Source organism: Hordeum vulgare, chromosome 1H, assembly GCF_904849725.1.
Source record: "Hordeum vulgare subsp. vulgare chromosome 1H, MorexV3_pseudomolecules_assembly, whole genome shotgun sequence".
Classification (NCBI taxonomy): Eukaryota; Viridiplantae; Streptophyta; class Magnoliopsida; order Poales; family Poaceae; genus Hordeum; species Hordeum vulgare.
The window spans coordinates 503,819,991-503,827,463 of record NC_058518.1 but is presented as its reverse complement, the minus strand read 5'-3'; the positions used below and the strand labels follow the sequence as shown (position 1 = coordinate 503,827,463).

Sequence of the window (7,473 nt, the reverse complement as noted above, 5' to 3'; positions counted from 1 at the left end):
ATGTCGCGTAGACGAACGACGGCGGCCGGGGAGGGCACTGGCGGCAGCGGTCGGGGAGGGCACTGGCGGCGGCGGTCGGGGAGGGCCCGACGGCGGCAGCTGGGAGGCTCGCTGTGAACCCTAGAGGAGGGAACCACCAGTCATGAGAGGGAGGGGCTGCTGCGCTCATTTTTTTATCCGGTATGTTCTTTTTCCACTCGCGGGAGGTAGGGCAGCTGTGTTTTTACTCTTTGTCGTCTTCTATACGACGTAACTGACGGCAAAGACTAATTTTTGCCGTCTTCTCTTGCTAATCCAAGACGGCAAAACTACCTGCCGTTTGGGTCAGTTAACAAGAGCGTGGACATCTTGTTTTGCCGTCATCCGTAGCATAAGTAGATGGCAAAAATCGTGCCTTTGCCGTCATCTACCCAAATAGTTGACGGCAAAACTATTTTTTGCCATGTGGTTTTTTTTACGTCTGTTTTTCATGATTTTTGACGATAGTAACTCTTTGCTGTCTGCCCATGACAGCAAACTTCCCATTTACCGTCTGCCCCGACGATTTGCTGACGTCAAAGATTATACCTATCATCAAAATAGTTGATTCCTGTAGTGTTAGGGGGAATAGGTCATCTTGAAGCTTTCTCGGCCTTATTATGTCATTTAGGAGAGAACTTAGCTAACTATAGGTCATTTTTTATTAAATAGGTCATTTTGGAGCTAACTAAGCTAATTATGTCATTTTGTAGAATAATTAGCCAAATTAGTCTTTCTTGGATTAGTCTAAGCTACGTAGAAGAAGAGAAAGAGAAGAAGCAAGAAGAGAAGAAGAAGTAAAAGAATAAGGAGGAGGAGGAGGAGGAGGAGGAGAAGGAGAAGCAAGAGGATAAGGAGAAGAAAAGGAGAAGGAGAAGGAGAAGGAGGACGAAGGAAGGAGGAAGAAGAAGGAGAAGGAGGTCCTTCTCCTTCTTCTACTCCTTCTTCTCCTTCTTCTTATCCTCCTCCTTCTCTTCTTCTTCTTCTCTTCTTCTTCTTCTTCTTCCTTCCTTTCATTTTTTCTCTTTCTTCTCCTCTTGTCCCCTTCTTCGGGCTAAATTAGTGAAGAATGCCTTTTTGGAGCTAATTATGTCATTTCAAGGATAATTAGCTAAGTATAGGTCATGTTTTATTAAACAGACCATTTTGGAGCTAACTAAGCTAATTATGTCATTTAGGTGGAAGCCTAGCTAACTATAGGTCATTTCGGGGCTAACTTGGGTAAAATAGGTCATTCCGGAGCAAACTATGCTTATTAAGCCATTTTGGATCTACCTAGGCTAATTATAGGCCATTTAATACCTAAGTTAGGGGGAATAGGTCATCTTGCAGCTACGTAAGCCTTATTATGTCATTTAGGAGAGAACTTAGCGAACTATAGGTCATTTTTTATTAAATAGGTCATTTTGGAGCTAACTAAGCTAATTTTGTCATTTTTTCGGATAATTAGCCAATTTAGTCTTTCTTGGATGAGTGTAAGCTACATAGAAGAAGAGAAAGAGAAGAAGAAGTAAAAGAAGAAGGTGGAGGAGGAGGAGGAGGAGAAGGAAGAGGAGAAGAAGAAGAAAATAAGAATGAGAAGGAGAAGGAGGAAGAAGAAGGAGAAGGAGGAGCTCCTTCTCCTTCTTCTCCTCCTTCTTCTCCTTCTTCTTATCCTCCTCCTTCTCTTCTTCTTCTTCTCTTCTTCTTCTTCTTCCTTCCTTTCATTTTTCCTCTTTCTTCTCCTCTTGTCCCCTTCTTCGGGCTAAATTAGCTAAGAACGCCTTTTTGGAGCTAATAATGTCATTTTGGGGATAATTAGCTAAGTACAGGTCATGTTTTATTACATAGACCATTTTGGAGCTAACTAAGCTAATTATGTCATTTAGGTGGAAGCCTAGCTAACTATAGGTTGTTTCAGAGCTAACTTTGGTAAAATACGTTATTCCGGAGCAAACTATGCTTATTAAGCCATTTTGGATCTAGCTATGCTAATTATAGGTCATTTAATACCTAAGTTACACTACAGGAATCGAGCATTTTGCCGTCAAGATGTAACAGAGGGCAAAGAGCGAATTGAGTCGGCAAAAATTTTGCCGTGAGACCATGTTGGCAAATAATGTCGTCAGACCATGCGCCCGCAAAGGGTATCTTTGCCGTCAGCGTCCGGCAGTGCAGACGGCAAAATGTTTGCCGTCAGTGAAACTATTTTGCCGTCAGCTTGTGTGGTAGACGGCAAAAAATGGTCAGAAAACGGAACGGCCTAACTAACGGTCGACATTAGCCCTTTTGCCGTCTTCCTCACCCGTACATGACAGCAAAATATGGAATATTTGTTGCCGTCTTCTGAAGTTACACAAGACGGCAAACCACATGTTGAGGGCGCCACATTTTTTTGCCGTCATGAACATGACAGCAAAGAGCATAAATATACAATGTATATATATAACATAATCCATACAGCATATATATATATATAACATAATTCATACAGCATATATATACATATATAACATAATCCATACAACATATATATAAATATAACATAATCCATACAACATATATATAACATCCGTAATCCATACAGTACATAACACATCCGTAATCCATACATCATATATATAACATCCTTAATCCATACATCATATATAACATCCTTAGTCCATACAACATATAACACATCCATAATCCATACATCATATGTATAACATCCTTAATCCATAGCACATCCATATATATATATATAGCATAATTCATAGAACATCTATTTATATAGCATAATCCATAGCACATCCATGTATATAAGGAGCGACTGTGTGGTATTGTCAAACTCATATAAAGCATCTACATGAAGTGTCTGCCCATCCAATAGAAAACAATCCCAGTCAGTCCGGTAGCTGCAGTCTGTCTAAAGCAAATAAGGGAAAGTTGAAGAATCAAATAGAACCTGGTCCAGGTCGAGTGTTCGGATTTTTGAAAACTCAAGCATGTCGTCTTCGGTAGCCTCCTCTACTTCAGCCTTGCAAAGGGGCATAGAAAAGCAAACACCCTGCAACAATGCAGCCACATGGTCACACAATATGATTTTAAGTGACAATGATATTTTAACCTAGTACAAAGATTTAAATCAACACAGCTTGGATTAGCTTGGAGCAATTCAATGCCCTAGAGACCAATATACCAAGTCAATATTTCATTCCTATTATGGTACCAAATAAGGGTAGAAAATTGACTTCAACAACCAAAAAGATATTTCTTTCAGCAAAATGGGCAAAAAAATAGAATAAGCATTGGGTTAATCACAAAAGTATTAAAGATGCTTTATTCACATGTGAAACCAGTATGATGTTGTAACTCATATGTCGTAAGTCCCCAAAAAATGAAAGAGGGAAATGAAGAAATCTAGAATATACTCTTTTACGTGAAGAAATGAAGAAATGAGTGCTTTTCAACCAATAAGTTGATCTACTTAATTGAAATAATTAGAACTTAGAAGTTGCAGGCAGTAATGTACATAATTTTTGGTCCATAACAGAAATGTGGCACTTTAATAGGTATTTTAAATAATTTTTGGTCCGTAACAGAAATGTGGCACTTTAATAGGTATTTTAAATAGAAATGTGAAAACGATGATGAGGTCGGAAAAACAAGATGAAGGACTCACCTATTTCCGTAGTAGTGACCTCATGCCATGTGTAGATTGTGACAAGTAGGCATTACAGAATGCTTCTCCAAACAGTTTCCGCTGATAAATAGAGCAACAAATTGTGTCGTATAAACTACAGTAACAAAAGTGATGTTCAGTAAGATGAACGAGGGTGAGTCATAGAATAACAGTCTAGTAAAACCCAAAGATTCAATACTTCCAAGGAAAATGAAATATAACTGCAAGCGAAGGTGATCATGAGACAAATGTGGAATCTTAACGAGTTCAGAATTCTTTGTACATGTACAAAAACAGTTAAATTTTCCATATACTGATCAAATTATTACGAAGGATCGATTTCTGAGGACCAAGAAGATACCATAGAAGATATTCAGCAGATTCTTCCGGAACATGTAGTAAAGATTCTAAAAAGAATCTTCCCAATCCTGATACCTTTTGTCAATGTACTCTCCTTCTACATGCCAGAAGGAGAAAAGATAAAGAGATACATCCACGAAAGTACGGGGATATTTTATCTTTAAAAGCAAACAATAGTGCAGGTCTAGTAATTACCTCCTTGTGCAGCTGATGAGAGCATAGCAGATACGATGGGAGGAGGTAACATGGATTGTGGATATACCCATGACTGCAGTGCCTTTGAGAATAAGAATTACTTGTTGCTCTCTTGCCTCATGCGTCCTGAACTTTGAGGCCTACCATTATAACTCTGAGCAAGGGGCTCGGCAACACTGCCCCTACAACTTGTACTCAAATTGTGACACCTGTTCCAGGCAAGAGTTATTATACTTTGGGCCTTTGAGACAGAAAATCTAAGCAAAACTAAACAAAGAAGAGAGGGTTCAATTTGCAAGTAATTTTCAATTATTTTTCCTAGTGACCGTATGTTGTACTAGACATGATATCACTTGGAGCACTTGATCATACAGACATCAATACCTAATTGAAATATCTGGAAAAAAATTGCAGGTGCAGTAAGCATCCAATGAGACTAAATGACTCACTCACAGATACCATTTACATATCTTATTTTCAGAGTGTCAATCTAAGTTATGCCACCAAATCAAGATACTCATGAAATTTCTCTGGGAAGGGTGCATTTTCTAAATGAAAACTAGAAAGAAATGCAAGAGAAGCTAATGCATACGGACCACTTCACAGAAGATAATGAAACAAACTGCAGGGTAGTCTTCAAGGTGAGATCCAAAGGAGCTTTTTTCCTGGTATTGTGATCTTGGAAGGGCACATCTCTGAAGACTTCAAAGGAACATCACCAGCCTGGATGTTAGTGCCACTAGAAGCTCCGGAAGCACGACGAGCTCCGAACCCTTTCAGCACTTTGTCCTACACAAAGCAGTAGACATATTACAGGATGAGGTAATATATACATATATAGTAGTGCATTAGGTAGATATTCCTTACCATATCGAATTTGCTAGAGCCAGCCAGCTTCTCATCGCCAATGTGAAGCTCTGATACACTCCGCAGAGCATTCTTGCTGTGTTTCTCAGCTTTCCTAAAACCTGGTTTTGCTGCTTCCGCAAGCGATGGAACAGAAGAGTCCAACTGGGCAGAGTCGCCATCGCTGCTGAATTTTGGAAAAAGAAATGCAAATAAGAGCATGGATAACATAGTAACTAGATAATGCCCCGCGCGTTGCTGCGGTATTTTTTTGTGGGTTTTCAGAGTAACATCCACATGCCAAAGAAGATAACAATATGAATAAATAATATGACAAATTTCATATTCAAAGATGTTACTACACTATAGATTGCGAGTGTACAATTTGATGAACTGCATTTTTTAATTCTTCTTGGGTATGTTATGTACACAACTTAGATTGCATGGAAGATAAATATTGTATTGCAGAAATTAAAATACAAAGATGCAGCAGAAAAATAGTGGCAATTGTCTTAGAAACATATGAGTTGAAAACATTGGATTTCAAAACCGAACCTGATCTGTGGACTATCTTGTCTTTCATCTTCAACAAAAACCTGGATGGGTGGGGCAGAATCAAGGGACACCTTGAGAAAGTGGTTGCATGGAGAATCTGGTATAGAAAATAGAGGCCACATCGAGGGCTGCAGATCTGTCAGGGCCAACACACACGGTACCAGCAAGCGATATTTGTCAAATATCAAAATCGCTAATGATGGAAGATCACAACACTGAGCTCAATTGCTCTGCATAGATCCCTTCAGTAGTACTCCAACACTCGAGATATCACTATCACAAACAGGGGATCATCATTGTTTTGTCGTAACTGAGCGAGCGGCAAGTTACAAAAAATCAAATAATAAGAAAGTGTGCACATATGTCACTCATATATGGTTCCAAGAAGAATGAAAAAAAATCTTATCGATCTTTGCTTTGGGATAACACCACAAAACTGATGATTACATGATATCAAAAGGATGAATAATTGTTAAAGATCAGTGGCAAACAAATAATTCAAACAAAAATATGTTCAAGCACTGAATTAATCAAACTATGAAGACTACATGCACTTCTACTATAAATAATTGATAAATCACGAGTTCCATTGTTAAATAAGGGAGGTGTAATACAAAAAAATCAAGAACCACTTTACTATAAACTAAGATCACTCGCAAAAAAACTAAGATCAGTGATAAACAAATAACTGAAATAAATGTACCTTCCAGGATTGAACCAATCAACTGAAGACCTGCTACTTGATAAATCATGTGGAGCTTTTCTTGTGGACCTCGGTGCTGGTCAGCCAACGTCTGAAGAACCGACTAGGAAGACGTGTAGTGGTGAACAGCAGAGACCTGGAAGTTATGGAGACGACGGGAATGTTGCACCTCCGCTGCTTAATTGGATAGGAACTGCATACCCTGCAGGAGGAAGGGGATATAGATCTACCGGTCTCTGTTGCAAGAAAATACTGGAATCTGTTGGAGATTTGGAAAGGTGAAAAGGGGGAGGTGCTGAGGAGGCGGTGATAGGGATCCTTGGGAATCAAAATAGCACTGCCATGGTCCGTGGAGAAGATGGGAATCAAAATATCACTGCCATGGTCCGTGGTAGGGAGGTCCGACGGCGGCTGGGCACCGGCGGCGTCAGCTGGGGAGGGCACTGGCGGTGGTGGAGGGAGGCCCGACCGGAGGTGTGGTAGAGGGAGACCCGACCGGAGGTGGCCTACCCTCCTGCCCTGTCGCGTAGACGGACGACGGCCGTCGGGGAGGGCACTAGCGGCGGCGGCCGGGGAGGGCCCGACGGCGGCGGCTGGGAGGCTCGCTGTGAACCCTAGAGGAGGGAACCACCAGTCACGAGAGGGAGGGGCTGTTGCGCTCATTTTTTTATCCGGTATGTTCTCTTTCCACTCGCGGGAGGTAGGGCAGCTGTGTTTTTACTCTTTGCCGTCTTCTATACGACGGAACTGACGGCAAAGACTAATTTTTGTCGTCTTCTCTTCCTAATCCAAGACGGCAAAACTGCCTGCCGTTTGGGTCAGTTAACAAGAGCGTGGACATCTTGTTTTGCCGTCATCCGTAGCATAAGTAGATGGCAAAAATCCTGCCTTTGCCGTCATCTACCCAAATAGTTGACGGCAAAACTATTTTTTGCCGTGTGGTTTTTTTTGACGTCTGTTTTTCGTGATTTTTGACGATAGTAACTCTTTGCCGTCTGCCCAGGACGGCAAACTTCCCATTTGCCGTCTGCCCCGACGATTTGCTGACGTCAAAGATTATACCTATCATCAATATAGCTGATTCCTGTAGTGTTAGGGGGAATAGGTCATCTTGAAGCTTCGTCAGCCTTATTATGTCATTTAGGAGAGAACT

At 40.8% G+C, this 7,473-nt stretch overlaps 1 pseudogene; it reads right to left on the bottom strand.

Annotated features, from left to right (window-relative positions):
* Nucleotides 1-2,761: 2,761 nt before the first annotated feature.
* On the bottom strand, nt 2,762-6,983 carry LOC123402370 (annotated as a pseudogene).
* Nucleotides 6,984-7,473: the final 490 nt, after the last annotated feature.